Below are 23,828 nucleotides of genomic sequence, written 5' to 3'. Positions count from 1 at the left end.
TGTACTTGCCATAGAGCCAGAATATAAAGGGGTTTGTAATCCTTTATAAGAAGATCACAAAAAAAAATATGCTTGCACTTTAATCTTCCTAATGCTTTATTTTATCTCCTCCCAGCCATAGTGGGACTACCTACTTGATTCCCAACTCTTATGAAACAGCTACATTTTTTCAAGTTGTTACATACAGGTTGCCTTGAGGCCTTTTCCAGTACTGTAATTCTGTACAAGTGGATTTTTTTCTGTGCCAATATTCTGTGGACTTTCTTAAAAATGCATGTCAGATGTGCCCCTAAATGGCATTTCCACATTTTTTAAAGTGCAAAGAATGTTAAGTGTGGGCATTTGCCTGTAAACGTATTTTATAAATACATTACTGTGTATGGAGGAATGCTGCTTCTTCCATAATTGCACATTTTTCATATGTGGTATGATATTCCAATCTGAGGACCTGAGGGCCCAGTGTGTTAATGCCTGTTAATGGGTGCTAGTAAACTCTTGGGAATGTGCAATCAGAAAAAAACAAAGCTTTTAATATGCTTCATACAGATGTGTGGTTACTGAAACACATGTGATTTAGTTGAGTGTGCAATTACTACTTGATTGAATGTCATATCTGATGATAGTCTTTCAGTAAATGTTAAGAAAACCCATGAAATGAGGTTAAGCTAGCTGAACTGGTTTTGATGAAATGTAATGTCAGATGTAGGCAAAAGTTTTCAGCCACATTGTTTATGAGCTGAAAAATCAATTTCTGCATGACCTAAACAATCTCTCAGTAGGGAACTAAGTTCAGAAGAAAATTTCTTTTGGGAAAATTGAGGACCTTATCATAACATCCCCTATTTCATGCAGAATTTTCAAAGTGAAAAGATTATTTCTTTTCAAATCCAAATTAATAAAATTAAAATTTAGGAAAGAGATAACCTGTGCCAACAAAACGGTGCAGCTTTAAATTCTAAAAAACTTGTGTTTTTTTCTTTAATCTAGTGAGATGTTGGAGGAGGAAATGCTACAGTTTGAAGCACCTCATCCAAATTAGGTTTTGTTTGTTGCTGGCTGGTTTATGGTCTCAGTTACTAACCCCAAATAATCAATTATTTCTGCAGTGACATCTTTCTAAGTGCCATGCTGAAAAATAGCTAAAAAGTTTTGAGACTTTCATTAATTATTCCTACAGCTATGGACTTTTGCCTTCATATAGAACTTGTTAAAATAGCAGGATAGTCTTGCTTTTATATCTGGGACTAGAAGGATGAGTCTAAGAAATTCATGAGATGACCTATTTTACTAGTTAGAGAGAACTTGTCAAAGTTGGCAAAAAATAAAAAAAAAAAAAGCAGCTATAAGACCTTGAGAGAAGTGTTCAAATGGCCTCATCCTGCTTTAAACGATTCCCGAGCTTCCCACCTTTTGAGATTCTGCCACATTTTGATAAACTTATTTCATTTAAGCAAAAATAACCTACCCCTCTCCACCCCTCACAAAAGAAATCAACTGTAGGGAAGAATATAAATTGGGAGTATTTATTTTCTTGGCCAGGAGTTGAAATTAATTCTTCCATGTATTTTATCATATTCCTCATGAAAAGAAAAGCCGTTTTAAAGAAGCGTTCTGGATTCTGAAGTGATATAAAATTTGCTATAATGGCAAGTCTGTTTCTATACCAATCTTTCTCTGGTTTTGTCCTAGCAAACACACTGTTTTGGCTACCTTAATAAAAGTAGGAAAGCAATCAATAACAGAAATTCATCATGAAATTTCCTTGTCAATCTAGTTTGAAATTAGCTGCAGCTTGGGGGGTGGGGGTAAAAAACCCAACATGCATTCATGCTAGAATAAAACCACTAGAAGAGCTTATCTGAAACCTTGCTGTTTATCCTTCTGGATGTGAATCTGTGGAAATGAAAAGCAATTTGACATTTCATGGTAGTGGCTATGTCTACATAGTCTTGTAAAGACATCCCCAGCAGCAAGTTCAAGGCCAAAAGTCTCAACTGTCATCTTGCTGTGAAATTCTGGGATCTGTCACACAAGCACATCACTCTGGGAGTCCACAGAGGATCTTTAGAGTGTACCTTGCTCCTGTTGTGCTGACAGTAGGAGCCAGTATGAACAGCACAGCTGATGGTCGCTCAGAGAGGTCACTACTCTTCCCTCCTGGGGCTGTGTGGAGCACTGTGCTGACCATGCCCCTTGCAAAACCTTGGGCCTTACCACGCTTTGTCTTACTGGGCAACCCACAGGACTGTGGCAACACTGGGCTTTCTGCTAGAGCCATGTGTTTTGCAGTCACCTTTCCTACTGCCATCACCACAGGAGAAATATGTTCCATCCACATATCTCACCTGAGCTTCTTTGCAGCTGCTGCCCATGGGAGATAAACTACCCTAAAGAGCTCACCACCTGCAAAGGCAGCTGGTACACTTCTGAAGGCCTTTTCTTCTACATGGGTTGCCTTTACACAGAGGCCAGGTTTGCTCAGGGATCAAAATCTCAGTGTGTGATCCCAGGGTAGCATTGGCCATCGTTCTGTGCCTTTTTGTAAATGTGCTTATGCACTTTATGTTATCTTGGGCCTATTCAGCTTCTTTGCACAGCCACGATTGCAGCCATCTAGGTCTTGCCTCTCTTTTCATCCTCATCAGTAGGTACCAATCCAGATATTCTTACTAGTTTTCAAATAGGTACTGATTTTGCTTCTGACAAAAAGCTATGGACCAAAATGGTCTTCCCCAACACACACCAGTCCTCCTTTTTCTAAACTGTCCCATGCTCATCTACTTCACTCCTGTAAGCTGCTACCAGTTTCTGCTGATAATCTTACAGCTAGCTCTGTCACCTTCCTCATAAACAGTTTCAGGAAAATCTCCTTCCACCTAGTGAGAATTGAACTCAAGTGATGCAGTTGAAACATACCTATAGATGCCCTCAAGAAGCAGAGAAACAGACTTCTCTTAGAAGGCCAGTGTACTACCCTACCTTTTGGTTTTCCTTTCTGGTTTTGGTTTAATGAAATATTAGTTTTGAAAGTGCTTGTATCTTTTGCCTGTTTTAATCAGTTTTTAGATCATTTGTCTTTGAGAATCTAATCTGATCAAAAGTTAGGTGGTTCTTAAATTCTGGGTCAAATTTTATAAACTGATTTAACTCACAGTAAGCCTTTAAGCACCAGGCTAAGAGGTCAGACTTTCAAATAAACTCAAGAAGTTGGATTGTGGAAATGCTTAAAATCCCACCACAAATGCTACAGAAGGAAGATTATGGGAGTTCTCTAGTTTTCAAAACAAGCACAGACACAAAAATAATGCTCTCTGTCTTGGTAAGGGAAAATATAATTGGAAAAATCATCCTTTATTTGCAGACACTAATTCCCGAAAATGGTACTGCAAATTCTCTTGGACTGATTGTCCAATATACTTGGTGAAAACACAGTTTTTCCTGTCACTGATAGAGAATTGCAAGAATCCTGTGTATTCTGGTGGCAGTGAAAGTTTTATATGCCTCTGTTGCCAATTTTTCTATGCTTTATTTTTCAGAATTCAAATCAAACTTGGTTTGCAATCCAAAAAAACTGGTCGGGTCAGTGCATTTCCACTTCTACTTTAATTGGAGAGCAGTTTATCTGGCTCCCTTTGTTTGCTGGGCTTTTCAACTCCTTGAGGTTACAGTGGTTTGTGATGTCTTTCACTTGTAAGTACATAGAGACAAAGCAAGCAAGAGCATGCAAGCTTTTATTCAGGCCTTGGTTATCCTAGCATAAAGCTATCATGGTGATAAAGGAGTCAGGCCTATTATAACGACCAATGATCAATACTGCTGTGTAGCAAAATCACTCTCTTCCTCTTCCTGTCTTTTTATTTTGTCTTCAAACTAGTCTTCTCTCCAAATATTCTCCTTGGGCTGAACAGTTGCTGGTGCTTAGTGCACACAAAAATAGTGAGGTTGGCCTGCAAGGTAGGACGGATGTCTAATTTGTCACTGGGAGGAGGACAAGGCTTTAGCATATGGGATCCCCAAGGTACAGGATTAGGTTTGCACTTTGGATCATGGGCCAGAAGGGTGCTGGCAGAGGGCTACAAGGTTAAAGGAAAACCTATGCAAGTGTTGATACTGGCTGGAAATGATGACTCACTTCTTTCCAAGTATGATGCACAACAGTCTAGCTTTGCTGTGGAGAATTTTCTGAGAGTTGAAAGTCCCCTCGATCTCAGATTTCCTTTATAGACTCAACTTACCCACTGCACATGCATCATTACAGGGGTATGATGCCAACCCTAAAACAAAAATTAACAGAGTGGCTCTTCAACACCACTTTTAGAAGAGGAAGATTTCAATTCTGTATTGAGGAAATATATTTTTCCACAAAGTGGGCAGCATTAGGAAAATCTGTCCACCAGGCTAATAAAATGTGCTGTATGCAGCTGGGAAGGAATGAGGTCTGGGGAAAGAGGAAATGGGGAAGAAGTGTAGAAAAGTGACTTAGACAATTATAAGGCCATAACTGTGCACCATTTTTGTTCTTTCTTGACAATTTAGAGAGACTTTTGAAATCCCTCGCTCCTTCCCCTTTCTGCCTTTCCCTCTTTCCCCTTAACAAGAATCAGTTTTTCTCACATGCCCCGTTAGAGACTTTGTTCTGTTTCTTTGTAGTCTCAGGCAGTTTCAGGATCCTTGCCTTCAGTTCTTGTAGCTGGGATTAACAGCCCTTTTTTCCAGGAAGCTTTCTGTGGAGACATCCTCACAGAAGCGCTGTAAGAAGTCTGCTGTTCAGAAGAGAATTATCAAGCAGCAAGAACAGCACAGCAGGCAAGCATTTCAAAATGGAGTCAATGCTGTAGTGAAACATTTCCCTCAAAATAAGCCAGGTAGACTAGAACTAAAGCAATCAAGTGGTGCGGACACATGCTGAGTAGATGTATCACTGCTATTTTATCATAAAATCTTCCACAGTTCATTGTGTAACGTAAAAAGGCATCAGCTGCTCAACACTATCATTCTTTACTCTCGTGGCAGATTAGCACCATGTACTGGCCCAGGGCTCCCCAGGTATCATTCAGGTACACATACCTATAAAATCACCCAATGCATGCTGGATTTATCAGACATACTGTTCATCTGGAACCTGATTCTACAGCAACACATCGGTGTTTCTGCCTGGGACTGTAATTTAGTCTGATAGACTTTCAGATTATTAACAGTTGTCCTGGGGCAAGTCTGTGCCACCCAAAGCATCCAGGCTCTGTAGATGTGTGACATACACATGGCTGATTCCTGTAGATGGGCTGTCTAGACATCTGGATTTTGGGTAGTCCATTCAGACTTCATATTCCAAGGGGAAGTCTGCCTATGTTGAAATCTTCGGGGAGTAGCTAAATGCCTTTTCTTCCTGAACAAAATGTTTGCGGGACAGAAGATCATGCCAGAAAAAATTCAAACTCATGGTAACTTCATCCTGGGATAAATTGGTTCATCATTTAATACACCCACATCCTTTATATTCACTGTCTTTCTGATTTCAGAAGGATTTGTACAGGGTATTATTATTAAGTTCTGCTGCCTTCATTCTCTCCCCTGTCTGTTTTTAACTAAAACTATTGCTGTAGGAATTTTGGCCAGAATGCCCAGCGGAGCAGTACAGGTCAAACATGCTGAGCTTTGACTGAAATTAATGAGGGCTTTCTATAGCAGCAGTGATCCTATCATGCCTCTGTGGCTCCACCTGCGAGCTGGATGGTGGCTTTTAGGACAGAACCCCAGTGTTTATCTCCTTGTAGGCGGTGGGAGTGCAATCTTTTTCTCTCTATTAGAAATGTTCTCTGTGTCCTGTGTGTGGACCTCTTGCACAGGTAGTGGAAAGGGGGGAAAGCCCTGTCACTTCTTCAGAGTTCTTTAAGCATCCCGCTTCCCTCTCACTCTTGTGAAGGAATATTTTCTGAATGAACTAAAATACAGGGATTGCTCTTGTTGGCTGACCCCTTCAACTGGCTGCTTGCAGAGAGGAAAAGTCTGCAACTGAGAGATGTCAGATGGGTAGCTGAATTTTATTTAGTTGGCAGTGTAGAAGAATAATAGCACTTGAGCATATATCTTTCTGGGTGATCTTGAAAAACATCATCACCAGTTAGCCCTGGAGAGAGACTTGTACCATTGTACTGTACACATACATTATTTCTTTAATGGTGCAGGAAAGGAGGAAGAAGTATGTATAAATACTTACTCTTACCGCCTTTAACCTTCCTCATTATATATAAGGAGATGCTAGCATCTGAGAGCAACTGAACTTGTTCTGGTCATATTCTAAATAGATGAGAGTAGTAGCCGTTTCTGAGATTCCCATTCTTAAATGTTACAACAGTACTCGTAATGACTCAAAGTTCAGCATAAATGTTATGTGCTGGCTGCTCTATGTTGATATTACTGAGGCGTACTTTCCAGTAGCAAAGTAAATAATTAGTACTTGGGAAGAGGCTATTTTGTTAATAAACAGCATCCAGTGCCAGTTCGTCCAATATAAACCTATTGCATCTGTCTGTCTAGACAGCACATATACTCCATAGGGCCATGGCCTCGTAAATTCCAGTAATCTGGCCAGGGTAAGGTTGGTTACTAAGTGGCTGGAAACCCAGAATGAAACAGGAAGAGATGATTCAATAGTTATGCTATCTCTCAAATTCAACGGTGATCCAAAGTAGCTGTAGGGGATACTCTGCCTCTGGATGTGCTGCCAGATTAATAACATTTAAAACAAAAGCCCTGATGAACAACAGGCATAACATGGTCTCATATGCCTTGCCATGAGAGTGGAGTTTCCTGTCCATCCTAGTGAAGATAATTGTATTAATGCCCATCTCAAGTTCTCATTCCAGTCAAACGGAACATGATGTAGTATAACTGCCTGAGTCAATTGGAGCCAACCTACTCACGTCATGCAGGAAAGGGCAAATTAATTCAGCAGAAGATGCAGTGCAGCACCCTTAGAAAAAGTTTCCTAGCGATCCCTGTATGTAGTACATGTGGCTTGTGCTTAACAGTTGATCTCTAATCCTCCTCCAAACTCCTTGACAAGAGGTGCCGATCTGGCTTTTCATACAGGTGTCATTACGATGAGCTGGATACTGGAGCCCCCCTGCCTGTCAGGCCACCAGGTGAGTTCACTCTGTGAGTGCAAGGAGGCGGACCAGATCATCAAGAGTAGGGTGATTAGTGTTTTAAAGCCAATTCACAGGGATCCATGCAACATTAACAGAGCTGTTTCAGCCCCTGAACTTCTTGTTACTTAAATGTTGAAAGGAACAAAAGCACCAGCAAATTTGGAGCGCATCCAGAGACCAGACACACAGAGGTATTTTAGTTGGCATTTGCCCAAATGTGAGAGACGAGGAGGGAGGTTGTAATGGCATGGCAGTGAGGTTCAAAAGAAATACACATGGCTCCTTTCCTAATGGGACCAGTTTCATTTTTCTTTAAGACTCAGCTTTCCAAAATCTGTGATGCTCTCTTAAGGCTGTGGCTTCTTGGGGCTGTTTCTTTTTCCTTCCATCTGTCATGCAGTCATCGGATGAAAGCCTAGTTGCCGCGAGCTTGAAAGTGAAGCTTCCCTTACCTTAAAAGTACTATTTCTTGTTCCCCCTTTGTCATGTTTTGAATCACTGTGACAAGCAAAACTGCTAACCTTAGCTCTCCTCCTCCTAATTAGGCAACAGCATTAAAACTCTTTATTAATGCCACCCCTCCTGGGTGGTTGCAGATACATATACTTTCACAGAGTAATTGCTTTCTGGCCCTCATTTTAATTGGAGTCAGTGGGGGGCCTGTGGAATTCCACCGCCTTCATCCCCCGCCGGCTCATTGTGCCTGTGACACAAATTTAGAAACAGGGAACTACTTTCCGGATCTGCATCTGAACGAATGTAAGTAAAGGGGATAAAACCCACAACATTGCTGAGAACTAAGAGGAAGGTCTTTCATTTTGATTCTTTTTTTCACTGGGATGGAAAAAAAAAAAAAGAAAGGGGGGAAAGAAAGAAAGAAGGAAAAAAAAAAAGAACAAATTGATGAAAAAGCTTTCCTGTATTTCTGTTTTCTGTTAGCTTTTGTCTAATGTGGCGCAGCTTGTAACTAGGTTAACCAGAAGGAGGTTAAAGACTGAATCTAAAGTGAAAAGTTAGTTAAGGTTACGCCTATTTTACAGAAATGACCCTTAGTTTTCTGGGTCCCCAGAGTCTCAAGCAAAGCTGGTAAGGAGAGATAAAATCATGGCACAAAGGTAATGCAATACACAATGTTTCAAACCCAAATATTACAGGAACCGCTTCTCCGGAGTCTGATTTTGTCTTCAGCAAATGTTTTATTCAACATTCATATTTGATTGGAAATGGACCCTTTTTGAGGAGCAGAAAAAACACTTTTGCCAGAAGAAAAAGAATTTTGTCAAAGAAACTCCAACAAACCAACGGGTTTGAAGGAGAATATCTGTTCATGCTTGATTATACAAAATAGTTGGGGTTTTTATGCTTAGAGATAAGTTCTATGTGCTTTAGCTAGATATTTCAAATTAAATGTGTAGTAGTGAAATGGTAACTATTGTTATTATCAGTCTTCAGAGTTAATATATGCTAACGTGGATGAAGTAATTAATATCCATCCAAGCTATTGTTTCAGACAGTGACTACAGACACTTCTGCTCTGCATAGTGTTCCAATTAATGTTTTCTAAATTATAGTCATAATCATAAGGACTAGAAACTATAATTATTCAAAAAAAAGTGCGCAGATACAACAGTGTGAAAAGAAAGTCTGTCTCACTTCAACATCTCGAAGTAAGAAGTTTTATTCGTTTCTTTTTGTATTAAAGCAGAAATAACTTCATAAAACCGCAGGAATATAATTACCTTCTTGGGAGCTTTTTTTTTTTTCTTTCTCCTCCTCTCCCGGCACTTCACAATTTTGATAGTTTTCAATTAATTCTGCTAGGGCTTTACCTCCATCCTTCATTCTAGTGATTTTTTTTTTTTCCTCTCTCCTTTGTTGGTAAGCCTGGCTGCTGAAGCACAGTTTGACCACCTAGAAGTTCCCTAGTGCTACAGACACAGGGGGCTCAGCACCGGAGTCCCCCTCGGTGGTAATTGGCAGCGCTAATGTTTTGCTTCCTGTCTCTGATAAAAGGCTGATTACTGTTGCCAGCTCTACGCGCGGTTGGGTGTTTCTAGAGGAGGACAGTCGTTCCTCATCACCTCTGTCTAATTAGGCTGATTGGTTCGCAGCACCCAGCCAACCTGATTGAGAGGTGCGCTTGCTTCAGCGTCCTTGTTTCCTAACTGCTTTTGCCTTGGGTTAAATGAACCTTTGCCGAGGCTCTTTGTAAACTGATCTTTTGGCTAGAAGCAAAAATGTGTGACCAGCCTAATGCCGAAGAAGTAAAGGCTGTCCTGCTGGCGGGCTGTGGGTAACACAGACACTGTTGTTTTAAGTTGTAGCTGCACCGAGAGAAAAACGAGCTGGGGGTGTTGCAGATTAAGGATTTAGAAGGTCCTTCACATAAGTGATCTGTACATGGAGATAAGTGCAGGTTGATTAATCTGGTTTTCTATTTCGAGGTAGTTTGGCCATCCCAGATTGCTGTAAACCTGCATTGTAGAAAGTGTAAACGAAAGACTCTGCTTGTTTCAAGGCTGCGACGCTACAGCTGATGTAGTTTTTGGCCCCGTTTTTTTGCAGCCCTTTCATAATTTAGTGTTCCCCATTCTCCTTCAGGGACTGAGACATTTGCTTCCCAGCACCGTTGACCTCAGAAATGCACTTCCAGTGTTGCCTAAGAAATAGATTGTGTATTAGCTGCAGCATCATGAAAACTTATGAGGAAGGTATGCTTGGTAAGTCACACTGGGGCAAGAAGAAGGATGTGAGGGTTGTATCTGGAGCAAGCTGTCTACCTTCTGGCTGCAAAATCAAGAGGGAAGTAGAGGAGAGAAGGAAGGCTGCGTGGTGTGAAGCGGAATTCAGATGTTTGTTTGTCTTTTAAATCCCAAACTTTGAGATGTTTATCTTCATGAGAATTAGCCCAGGAGCTAATTACCTGCTGGCTGTAATTCTTGTAATCAAAATAATTCGTATAGCACATCATGCCTATAAAAGCATTTGCAGCATACATACATACACACATATATATGTGTGTATTTTAAAAAAATGGATTTTGAACTCTCTCCTAAATGTGACATTGCCCTACTCCCAAAGAAGTGGTAGCTTTTACATTACAGCCTTTATATTACCCACTGGCTTTGCCAAGCAGTCATGGGAATTCTGTGGTAACATTTAATTTAATATGGGCAAATGTACTTTTTTTGTTGACCCTTGTAAGGAAATCACCTGTAAGGCTCTGAAAACCAAAACTATCAGATGCTCTACTGGGTTTAAGTTCCATTACAGTTAAGTCTCAGCTAAAGTCAAGTGCATCAAAATTTGCAGAAATCTCGTTCCTCTAAAACAGAAGAAGCACCTGACAGATTTACATCAAAATCACAGAGACATTTTGCAGCTTCATTTGATTGCATGTGAGGGTGTTTTATAATCTGATGTTCTGCTGTGCAAATTTAGAGTGCTGCCATTAGCTTTGATAGCACTGCAGTGAATTCCACCATCCATGTATCTAACCCAGCAAAACTAAATTCAAATCCCACGTTCCTTGTCAAGATTGGAGTTCTTAATATTCTGCTTTTTTATTTATTCTGAAGTGACTAAAAAAAATATCAAATCCTTCCATTTTGTAAGACAAGGAAGCTGATGCAGCTGCAGCACTGTGCAACATTTGATCCATTTTCCATTTCAAATATGCATCAGTATGTACAGCTGACTTCCAAGAAGAATTTTGCATTCAGAATTAAAAGCTCGTTTGAACACAGTATACCCAGCACATTCCCTCCTTTTATAGAAAGACCATTGCTCATGAGCAGTTGCCTAGGAAAAGGCTTACTTCAGACGCACAACAGATAAGAAAGCAAAGTGTTTCCACAAGCACGCTCCTTCCTCATTTCATGAGCTCACATGGCTTGATCAAGCTCCAGTGAGTCACAGATTTGAAAGGCTTTGTCCACGTCATAAATGCTAAACACTGGAGAAATTTGTCTGAAGGGATGAGTTAAATTGTGCAGAATTATTTCAAAGGCCAAGGTAGAAGTGTAGGTGGGAGAGAGTAGTTTGCACTGGTCTAAGAGTGAGGGAATTAGGACATGGGTTTGGTGGTTCATTAAACAGATATAGGTATTAGCCTTCAAGAATGTTTACCTATGTCTTCATGCCAACATGACCAAGGCATTACAACTGAAAAAGCTGGACTTAGGAAAGACTCACCAGTCATTAATACGATACTTTACATTGTTGATTTAGAATTTCAAGGAGTAAAAACATCAGCTATTCCTCTTCAGTTTGAATGACAGACTATCAATCCAAAACCATCAACAAGTCTACGGTAGATAGGTGTTCATTTCTAATAAAAAGGAAGTAGTTATTCCTCTCACCTCTGTCTAAGGAGACAGTTAATCATGACCAAACCTCACTTTCTCTTAAATGTGTTCTGAAACCTGCCTGTAGTCCATTCTGGAGTCTATGTGGTGTGAACACAGACACAGAAGTTTTGTGTAGACAAGTTACTACGTGCTCTTTCCTTCACCACCTGGGGAAGAAGAGAAGAACCTCTGGCCATGGCTCAGAGGCACGCTCGCATAGAGTCAGAACCTGCCCCCAAGAAGTTTTACCGTTGATGGCTCTGTCAGGCCTTCCATGAATCTTTAATAAAGGTCAAGACACCAGCAGTGCTCTCACCGAGCAGCAATTTGCCTCCTCCACATAGCGAAAACCTACCCAGCTAGTTACAATACTACCCAAACTGACAAATGTGCTTCTCTATATCTGCCAGAAAAATCCCAATAGAGATTACAGTGTCATGGTATTCTTGAAGTAAAAAGTAGCAAGTTAAATTTGTTGGAGACTCCTGACAAACTCTTTGTAAGATAAGGCCCTCAATATCAAAGCTAGCCTTATGGGGAATATATTAAACATTTACGTGCCCAGGACTGATAGTGGAATAGGAGTTGATAACTAAGGTGACTAATTAAAGCAGAAAATTCTTGTTTCTTAAACTAACATGTAACACTTGAATTAATAGGAATCCCTGAGACTGCAATAAGGACATGGCTTTTAAACTGTGCTGAAATGCACTGTAATAGCTACACTTCTTTGTGAGATGGACTATACAGAAAAATATAGAAAATAGGAACACGTGTGCTAAAAACAGGGATTGTCCTTTCTGAGTAGGAATGTCTGACAGCTAAGGCGAATGGGTTTGGCTTTGTCTTTTAAAATAGTAACTGATACGAGTTGTTCCCTCATGGGTAGACTTTTACAAAATGAGAGCAACGATTCCATTACTTTGTGTCTCTTCTGTAGTCCCAGGTGATGTAGTTAATATAGTTTCTGCAATGTCAACTTACTCATCTTTTTGGTGCATTCTATGAATTTGCCCTCAACTCATATTATAGCCTCTGGTAATAGAGAAGTTGGAGGCCGAGAATGGAGGCTTTAAGCCTGATCTAAAATAAATTACAAGAGCTATCAAAATAAAATTTCCATGTGTGTCCTCAGGTGCAACTTAAGTTGGGGTTCACTTGATTTTTGATGTTATTTCATGCTTCTAAAGCCATTTGTGTAAATTAACACAGCTCCCTAAATTCAGTTGAGTTATGGCTAAATACTAAACAGTATCGGATCAACCCAATACCTGGACATTTCACAGATTTTTTTCCCTCTTCTTCCATTCACCTTTATTTCAATATCCCTTTCCCTTTCTCTTTTTCATTCCTTCCTTTTCTTTTTTTTTGAGTGCTAAATTTCTAAAGGAAAACAATATGAAAAAGCACAGTCTCATAGAATCTTGACTCATGAAAACAAGGAGGTGTCTCAGCAGGGAACAAAGTTTTTGCTTCCCAAGAGGCCTTGAGAAATAGCTGATCCTCCGTGCAGGACACCTCTAGGCCAAAGATGAAAAAGGGAAACCTAGTAATACTGGTCATCAGAAGATCTCCAAACTCATCCATCTCATTTCTTCAATTAGGTGAAACATGCTGAACACCTATGCAGAGAGAACATGTTTTCAGGGAGGAATTTCACCTAAACTGTAATTTCTGTTTTATATATCCATTACAATTGATGAGTTAACAGAGCAGTTATTGATATTCTTTCTAGCTCTAGGAATTGCTGAGTGATCTTCTCAGAGGTGAAATGAATGCTGGTGTAAAAATATTTCACGAAATAATGTTGTATGTTTCCAGGGATGCTTCTTGCACAGTGACTGAAACAAAAAAATAGCCAGGGGAAATTATTTAGCCAGATGGTGTAAGAACCACTGGAAAGAAGTAAGCATTTGGAAGTAATATATGCTGCATTATTTTTTTTTTCCTTTTTTTGTGTTGCTTGGGAAAAAATAATAAAAATCACAGTTAAAATGTAGTCTGAATAGATGTTGATCTCCCAGGCTATCATTGTCAACTTCAGTAAAAAACTTGAGGAAAGTTTGGCTGTGGTCCATTTTTTCAGTTCTGTGCTCTTCTAGAAATTTTAATTTTTTCTTGGATAATTAGATCTCTGACATTAGACGCATATAATTAACGGGGAAAATAGTTTGCATGCTGACTATAATAGCACTGTCTGAGCTGTTTGCCAGTTAACTGCTAGGGCCTGTCTTTTTCAGAGTCTTTTTATTCCTACAGATAACAGCAGACATGCCTCTCTGGAACCACCTGGATTTATTTGCGGGGCTGAAATCCTGGGACCTCTTACTGATTTCACTGGTCTCAGGATTTTGCATGCATCCTTAAAATTTCCCTTTAAAGATAATCCTCTTTCAAAATATTTACTCTTTTGATAGTTGAATGTGAATGACTCCCCCTTGTCAACAGCATAATAGGGCTGAAACTTCATGTGCAGAACTCGGTTGCTCAGGGAAGATGTTTTTTAGACTTGACACAGAAGATTTTACTGTAATTTTCAAAATGTGTCGCTCTGGGTGGGAGGGAAATGTGTTTTCTTTAAGAACTAGCTTTAGCTCTGTATTTTGTTAACCAAAGTTCAGTACTCTGGTGTCATTCATATCTTTTGAAAAACTGTGTGCAAGTATTTTTTAGTGGATTATTTACCGGCAGCTAAGCAAGCAACACCTAACAATAACGAACTTGAAAAAAAATCAGTTGTAGCTGCTTGTTATCATGCATTTTATGTTACTTAGAAATAACCTTTTGCATTTAGATCAGATCAAGTTTTGGTACAGAAGAATATAGCTTTCAATCCTGACTTTTTAAGGAGTAAAATATGGACGTGAACTTAGCAAAGCAAGCACCAGATTATTTTTATTTTTGTTTCTGAGCATGGGTTCAAGGAGTACTTCTCAGCTGCCTAAAAATAATTTAAAAAAAAGGAAAATAGACCTAAAGTGTTTTGAATCAAAGTGGCGTTAGGATTTTCAGCTAAATCCTCAGTTAGGTTCCAACTTTTCTGTCCAGGTCAAAAGAAGGCAGCTTTCACATGTAAGGAAGAAGAGAAAGGTCCATGAAGCATTTTTGAGAAATCCCATGCTGATTTGACCACAGTGTATTCCAGTTCATGGAAAAATTTCTTTTAACACATATTGAAAACATCCTTATAACTCCACTGGGTGTAATGCAATTTAAAAATTATCCCAACAAAGTCAAAATCTTTACCAACTATCTCCAGTTACAGCATTATCATTCACAGCTCTGCATATTCTTTGCTTTTCTGTGTGGAAGATAAAAATAGATTTCCTTCACAAAGCTCTCATTATAGATCACAAAAATAAACAGCAGCCCTTTTATTTTTCTAAATCAGATTATTCTTTACATTCTCTACATTACTTCTTTTGACCTATGGAGTCCTTACTGCAGTGAGCTTTTCCCTCTCTACCCTGAGCTTTACTACCCATTATTGTTGCCATTCAACATGGCTACAATATATGAAGCCACTACTCTGCTAAGCAAGCAAGTACTTATGTGTATATATATATTCTACCTTTTAACTTCAATGTCTTTGTTTAAACTTTTGGTCTTTAAAATGCCATCATGAGGAGGGCTTTTTTTTAATTTTAAAAAATGTTTTATACTTTTTCTTTCAGTTTCTAATAGTCACTGCAGAAAAGCAGAGCTTGATTTATCTCATAACAGAATGGGGAGGGAAGGAGCAAGGGGAAAGCAAAGAGAAAAATTTGCTGATAAAATCTTTGAACACAGCCAAATATTGCATGTTAGATCCAGAGTGCTGCTTTGATTGAGTAGACACATATCCACTTTTTAAAATTATTTGTTTTACTGTAATACCCAAGACCAGACAGAAAGCAAAACTAGCTTCGAATTCTGTACAAACTCAAAATAAAACTACAGTACCTAGCTTGCAGAGCCTGCAGTTTATACATAAACTTTCTGTGTTTGCTGAAGTTAGTGTCTGAGGGCTTGTCACATCCCCTTGGAAAGACAATCTTCTCTGTTGTATTCCAGCTTGATTGTAATTTCCCCCCCCCCCGTACTCATCACTGGTGAGGCACCTTGAGTACTGGGTTCAGTTTTGGGCTGTTCACTACAAGAAAGACACTGAGGTGCTGGAGCATGTCCAGAAAAGGGGAATGAAGCTGGTAAAGGTTTTAGAGAAAAATTCTTATGAGTAGCAACTGAAGGAACTGGGGTTGTTTAACCTGGAGAAGGAGGCTGAGGGGAGACCTTCTTGGTCTCTACAACTACCTGAAAGGAGGTGGTAGTGTGATTTGCATTAGTCTGTTCTCCTAAGTAAACACACAAGAGGATGAGAGGAAATGGTCTCAAGTTTCATAAGGGAAGGTTCAGATTGGATATTAGGAAAAATTTCTTTGCTGAAAACAGTGGGCAGGCATTAGAACAGGTGGCCCAGAGAGGTGTTCAAAAAACCTGTAGACATGGCACTCCAGGACATGGTTTAGTTGATATGGTGGTATTGGACTATAGTTTGGACTTGGTGATCTTAGAGGTCTTTTACAACCTTAAAGATTCCTATTCTACTCTATTCATATTTTCCATATTCTATTGTGAATCAAAGTTGGTTTTTTTCTGTCTGAATTTGTATCTTCCTGATGGCTGCATCTTTTGAATGCACTGATTATGTGGGCTACCAGGTCTGCTGGTTTTTCTTTTATCTGGGACCCCAGAAGAATGCCCCAGTTTGAAACAGTCCTTGGCATTATGAGATGCTGGCTATCTCTTCTGCCGTAAACAGCTGCCTTCTTCAGCTTTTGGTGAGCTGAATGTATGTAAGTCCAACCACCTTCACTCAGTTCATTTAGTTCTGCTTTTCACTAAATTAAAGCACCCCAAACATTAGCCATCCATAGAAATTTGAAATAACTTGCTTTTCCTCCAGATTTCACCCTTTCTGCTCAGTTGTCTTTTCTTTCCTTATGGTACAGTAAAAGAGACTAAGAAGACACAGAATATTATGGACTACAAAATGTGAAAATAGGATTTTAAAATCATACAGAGATATATTGGTTAAACCATCATTCATGTAACTTTAAATGTCTCAGTCATCTAATACAAACCCAATTTGACCAATTATATGGAAAAGTCAACATACTTCAGTACCCTGCTTACTCAAAGTCTGAAATCATAGATCTTGGTTACTAGGCATTTGAGTTTGAGATAATCCATTCCATGGAAACAGCAGGAGAGGTCCAGCTCTTACTGGGTACAGTGTGCAATCCCTTTGTGCCTGAACACTCCAGACACTTTGAGGAAAGAGAATGAAAATTATAGAGTGGTATAGCTGCAGGTGTTATGACTAACAAACATAAGGAAACCTTAAGTGATTTTTTTTGCTTTTTTTTTTTTCCCCTTAAAGCCAATGAAGAATAGAAACAGTTATGAATGTGGAAGGTAAAGGCACTTGGAATTTGGACAATTTTCCCTCGTTTTTCTTTTATTTCTTTTCTGGCATTTATACTTTTAAAAATCTTGACTGTCTTTGCTAGGGAAATCATTTGCTCTTGCAGCTGAGCTTGACCCCCTTGAGTAATAGGAGACAGTGATATGTACTTATCAAAAGAAGCGCTTCCAGAATGCTCTGTGTTGAGATTTCAAATGGAATATGGGGGTCATATTCTATGTTATTGCTTTAAGCAAGAAAATGTAACAATTGTATACACTGGAGCACTTAAAATAATGGATTTTATTTCTATGAAGAAATCTGGTTGGAACTGTTCTCAACTACAAAACTTAGGGGGTTTCTTGGAGATGTAATAGTGATATTTTTTTTTCTATGTAAATTAAACTGAATCCTTTTAAAAAGGTATTAATTATGTTTGATTAGGCCCATAGGATAGTGATAGTCTTGCCTTTACCAAAAAGACAAACATCTTCCTATTATCATTGTTCACTAGAATCTTAAGACTTCTTATTGCTTTAAAATAATACAAAACATTACAGGATAACTTCTTGCAGTGTTTTTTAGGTTTACCTTCATTTTTTTGCTCAATTCAAATTTTACTTCCTATTTTTATTTTGAACTGGTAATTTTGTAGAGATATAACAAGCCAGCTACCATCAGTATCTGTCAAATTTTGCATCTTATCAAGATTCAAGGAACAAACCCAATATATCTGGGCTCTAAGATACTCACTTTCCCATCGGATTTATAACAGGCTGAACATTTATTTTCTTTATTCTCGTTTGAGAACTGCATCAGAGCATTAGAATAAGTTACATAATTGCGGGCAACCCTCATCATACACGCTCCTATTCCAGTTGACACATGCACTAATCTGATAGAGTGGAACGTTAATCTTGATAATGATCATTTCTGATATTTCAACAAAGCTTTTCATCTTATGGGGTCTGAAGGCATTTAAAAGATTTGCTGCCTGTAACAGTTCCACCACACCCTGTAGAAAAGCCTTGCTCTCCAGACAAAGGTCACTGGCACACTGAGAAATATTTTTTTCATTCTAAAGCAAAAAAATGGTCACACAGCTGTTGCAGGTTTGCAGATGACAGTGAGGTTCATTTTGCATTTAGCATGGATGTTTGTGCCTAAATATTACAGTGACAGGCACACTGTAACTACCTAAGACAGGAAATACTGTGCATGCACAGCCTTTTAGAAATTGGTGCATAGCCATAAAATATCTGTATGAAAAAAAAATTGCATATACATATCCTTGTGTTCACCACCAGCTATGTTGGGAATGCTTGCCAGATCTTATTTTGGATTCTATTTACAGTCTAAGCAAAACGTTGCTCTCAATGCATTTTCACTGACATGAGTTAAGAAATAGCTCATGATGACGGTATTCAATACCAGAGTGAATGGAAAAAGCAGGAACTTGAGACAAATCCAACAAAACCCTCTGAGCTGTAATAGCCAACTCATGCCTGGAAAGGCTGACCACTGGACAAAGGAATTTAAGGGACAATTTAGGTCAAGGAAGGTCTAGGAAAGAAAGAGAAAAATGAAAGCTCCCTCCTATCAAAAGTCTTTTTTTTTTTTAAAAAAAAAAAAAATCCCAAGATCCAGAGTGGTGACCCTCTGTTTCCTCCCACCACACCCTGGAAAAGGCTGAGGAAAAGAGCTGGGTGAGATGCTATGATTATATGAGACCCTTCTGAGTGGTACTGAGAGCCATCGGGAAGAGTTTTAATGACTATCTAAGGAAACAGAAGTGAGGTTAAAGCAGAGTCCAGAAAGAGTGAAGGAGATAATGTTAATTATCATATCTTTGTTATCTCTTTAAATATGTGGAACATGGATACCCTGAAAGGATTTAATCTGTGGCTAATCCACCACTGCAGCAACCCATTGAACTGGTTCAAGGCGTTCCTGCTGCAGTCACATTAGACCGAGTCAGTAAACGGCAGGAATTTCTAGGAGCATCTGTGAGATGCAGGAAATGGTGCTACTTCCACGGGCCTCTTCTTTTTATATCGCCTTCCTATAAAAAGTGAGAAGGAATCATATTGCCAGCAGAGATGTAAAATCAGGTCGGGACTGTCGCTGGTTATTTAAAGGTATTGCCATGCTTTTTGTAAGACTGAGCATATTACACGCTGTATCTTTGGCTAAATTCCATCTTCTCTAATTACATCCTCTTCTCCCCTTCTCAAACATTTCTCACTGTCACAAGAGGATGTAGCATTCTTCCTTTTCCTGGTCTAGGTGTCTGGGTAGAGGTGTTTAAATCTCACTGTGACCTCTCTGAAAGACAGATTCAAGTCGCCCAAGGTGCAGTATGATCTCCGCACCACTCCCTGTGGCATTGCTGTGGTTGGACAGAAAAAGGGGTTTGATATTAATACTAAGGCAGAGGTTCCATTTTTCTCCCCACTTAAGTACAAGCACAAATCTGTTGGTTTGGCTTCCTCCATCATTACTCCTTTGCTACAGTATAATCGCTCCCTGGAGCAGTGGGAGGCTTAATACTTCTAACTCTAAAAAGTACTTTGAAGTCATTTTAGTCAAAATGCAAGCCACCAGTATCCCATTAATACTGGGAATGCTTTCAGAGCATTGACCAGCTTGTGCTTCCAGCTTGACAAGCTGGTTATTGTAGCCCTTAGATGGCATTTTGATAAGCAGAATCCATAGTAATGTTAGCTGCTCAATGAACTGCCAAGATTGCATCAAAAGCAAACAAGGGCTGTATGACTCTAAAGAAAACAAAACAGAAAACAAACACAAAAAAAAAAAACCCAAACCAAAAACCCAACAAACCCCAGCCACCTGATACTATTTTAATATAATTTTCTCTGGGGGTACAGTGGTCACTGACAAGAAGTCCCCACAAGTGTGTGACTCGGAAGCACAGGCAGATACTCCACTAGAGCGACAGTCTGGTCTTTGCTGTCTAGTAGCCAGCTGTGGGTGATAGTGGATATTTGAGAGGAGAGCCATGTGAAGACATCCACCAGTACAGCTGCCCAAAGGCACCATGCTGTCACAAATGGCACTAGAGAGGTATCCTGTGGCCAGTTTCCATGAAGACAAAAGTGGACTAAGAAATGAAATTGCTGTTTCTCACCTGGAACACTTGAAAATTGTACTGAGGGATTTGGGGAGAGGCTGATCAAGTTTCATTGCAATTGCTAGTACTGCAAGCTTTTTTTCTGTGCCTAATAGTTTTCTATGGCACTCTGTCTGCATCCTCTTATAAATTGTATTCTCGGTAGACTTAAATCCTCTTTCCTTTGAGGGCCCTGCTCTGGTCACAACCAGCCTGATTACTCACTGCTTTGCATGTTTCCAGAGAGAGGTACACAGTGATTTAAACAACTTCAATTTATCAGTAGTATTGTCTCTATATGCTCCTTTATACACCCTCATTGCTTAGGAGTATGGGATAGTTTATGTACCAGGCAGTAAATACTAACACCTGTGTCTCCTTTGCACTTCTTATTTTTCTCTACTAAATACATGGGGGTCCAAGCAAGAATAACATATTTCAATAAGTACCAATTATTTTTTTAAAATCCAGGTCTACTCGTGTACATCCTTTGCAGAAAGGTGCTCAAATAATCAGAGGAAGAATGCAAAACAACATGATGTGGGCCAAAACCCTTATATCAGGTTAATCTTGCCACCATGGAGCTCTACAGCAGGTAGGACTTGGCAGTATAGCAGTGTTTTATATGTTCCTAATCTCAGGAGCCTCTGGGATGCTCTTACCATGCCAGCTGTAGCCAGAGTTTAGGAAGAACTGCTAGAGCCCCATCACAGAGGAGTGCTCTGCATCACACCCCGTCACCTTTATGTGGGCAGGAGGATGGATGAGGTGTAGCACCCACGCAGTCAGCCTCCCACCGCTCCACTTGGCGGCAACTCCAGGCAACGTTCAAGCGCCTTTACACCGTGCAACAACTTCAGCTGGGGACTGAGAATAGGATCTCATGTTTTATTCATCTAAATTGCCTTTCCCCACTCTCAGAAATCTACACTCATCTCTTCACTAAAGAATCTGTTCAATTTCCTCTTGTTTAGCACTGTGCTGCAGCGCTCACATTTCCGGTGAGTACCTTCTCTTAGAGACTGATCGGCAGTAATCCCCAGTCCAACTTCTCAGGAGTAAAGCGTGGGAGAGAGAGGGAGATGTAGGTTCACCTAATTCGATCAGTCTGTTTTATTATACCGAATATTTGGTTTGGTTTTTTTCAACAGCCGGCTTCTGTGGAAGGAAATCAAACTGCAAGAAATCCAGTGTCTTTTCCTTTTTTGCTTTTTTGGTAAGATTTTTGGGTTTGACTCATCCTTCCTAGGCTAATTGTCAAGAATCTGACAGATCAGTCGTGGTTGACAAGTGAGTAATTGGGAGAAGAGAGGGAGTGCAGCAGGTGTCAGTACTAATTTGGTAAAACAACAAGAAAAAAAAAGAGTAGAGTGTGTTATCATACTCACTTACAGAGTCATGACGTTACAAGCTTTTCATACAACATGTGTGCAGGATTTTACAATGCTTGGAGCATTAACTATTAACCAGCCACTCCAAGACCATTTCAAAGGTGACCTACAAGTTCACCAGAAGAAGATGGGTAGGTTGGATGGGGCTCTGGGCAACCTTGTGTCGATCCAGACCTGGAGGTTGGTGGCCCTGCCTGTGGCAGGAGGGTTGGAACTCTATGACCATTGGGGTCCCTTCCAACCCAGACCATTCTATGATAACAGGAAAGACTGGTTCACAATGCTGCTGGGGAACTGGACAAAAATCAGCATCGCGAATTCTCACCTCTCACATTGCTGGGCACACAGAACAGTCCTTGCAGGGGGGCAGACCCCATGTGTTGGCATGGCTGTGCTTGGCTGGAACAGAAGGGAAGGGTACTGCTGCCAGAGCTGAAGTATTCAATCACCATTGTCCTGCCCAGGTCTCCATTGTCCACAGCTGCCCTAATTCTCCCAAATAGTGATTCTGTGCGGTCCCCGCTCATTGCTAAAAGGCTGGTCTTACAGCAGACCCCAAATCTTACTTGCTGAGGGGAAGAGATGAGCTTCGCAACCAGAGAATTCCTCTGGCTATGAAGAGAACAGCCTGAGAAGATGGCATATTTTAGAAATCAAACCCTTGGAAATATATTCTTTTACTTACCTGCTAAATCTGCCCCTCTGAGCTCCGAATTTTCTAGCTTCAGCCTCAGCTGTCACTGACACTGCCTCAAGAGCAACCAGTGTTGGGGATTTTTTGATCTCTGTAATGGTGTTAGAGACTACAGGCCAAATAATAGGTTCTACTGGCAGACTCCTAAGACGTGCTTTTGCTCTGAAGTAGCTGTACAAATAGCATTGCAGCGTTTCAGATTTATTGTCTGCTGAAGATTTCAGTATCGTATATGCTCTATTTCAAAGAAATAAAGCTTTTTTCCCCATTTAACTGCCAGTCCTGAAAATTCACCATGGATTCAAAGAAAAGCTGATTTCTCTTTTTTTTTTCTCTCCTGGTTTCTGCATAGTTATTAAGAATACAGAGGCTTCAGGGCAATTTCTGCTCTGGCTTTCATCTGTATAACCCTTACTATCTTAGAAACTTGCCTTCACTTTCATGCATGGATTATTTGAGGTGGAAGGGGGGATGCAAGGCAGCTCCAGGTAGCAGCTGTGTTTCTAAGGGATGGGGCTGAAAGGAATCTGATACCCTGTCCCAGAGCTTCAAGGTACTTAAGCTCCTCTCTGACCCACACCTATACCTCCAAACCTCTGTACCTCCAGTATAGATAACTGTCAATTATATATATATATATATATAGTTCTTCTCACTTTCCAGTATATAAGTATTGTGTATTGGAAATGTGTTTGGGTTGCTTTTTCCTGTTTTCTTTAAATGAAGGAGTCATCTCCACCAGCCATGTGGAGTGGCTCCCTCCCTGCAAAGCTTATGGGGAGCACATGCATTCAACCTTTCGCCAAACGGCCCTTAATTCAAGAGGCAAGAGAGCCGACAGGCACCTTTGCAGCAGATTTAAATCAGAGGCAAACACTGGAGCATTATCAAGCAATCTGAGCCAGGCAGCAAAGTCACGCTGACCTTCTGCCGGTATTCCCGCAGCCCGAAGCGTGACTTCAGGTGCCGCATCCTCGGGAATGACGGCGCTGGGGATGGAGGGGAGGGGGAAGCCAGCAGGCCCTTCCCCACGGCTGCCTCTGCTCTGTCGCTGCCCGACGGAGTGTTATCACTATGACAACGTACAGGTATAGGATGTGAGCGGTAGCGGGAGCTTCCAGCTGACCCCGATTGCGTGTGCATGACTCAGAGATGGGCTTCCCTGGCCCGGAGGGCAGTGAGGAACACGTGGATCCACAGGTGATTCTCCCTGTCATTGCCTTTGGGATGCAAGGCAAGGTGGGAGCTATAGGGTAGCTATGATTTAAACCAATTTTTTTTTCTGGCATAGGGTAAGGGAAGACTCGGAAGGAAAAGACTTGGAAGAATATAGAGCTGCTCTTCAAACTCTGCCTTCTCCAGCCTGTTAAAAGGTAAAACGCTTCCATGCACACTGCCTGCCTGCCTGTCTCTCTGCCCGTGTGTGTGCATGCGCGCATTTACTTTCTCTCACTACTATGACAGCACATGCTCCTCCAAAGCTATTCCCAGCTTTAGAAATACAACTCCTCCCTCCGGTGCCCCGTGTGTGTGCGTGGCTCGGGCTCCCTGCTTCGGCTCACTCCCCTCTGATCACGGGGCTGATGGTCACGACTCTGCTCCGCACCTCCGGGCTTCACACGGAGAGGGGGAGGAGGAGGAGGAGGAGGATCGGGGGAAGCGCAGAA

Source organism: Gallinula chloropus (assembly GCF_964237585.1).
Source record: "Gallinula chloropus genome assembly, chromosome: 2".
NCBI lineage: Eukaryota > Metazoa > Chordata > Aves > Gruiformes > Rallidae > Gallinula > Gallinula chloropus.
This window is presented reverse-complemented; position numbering follows the sequence as displayed.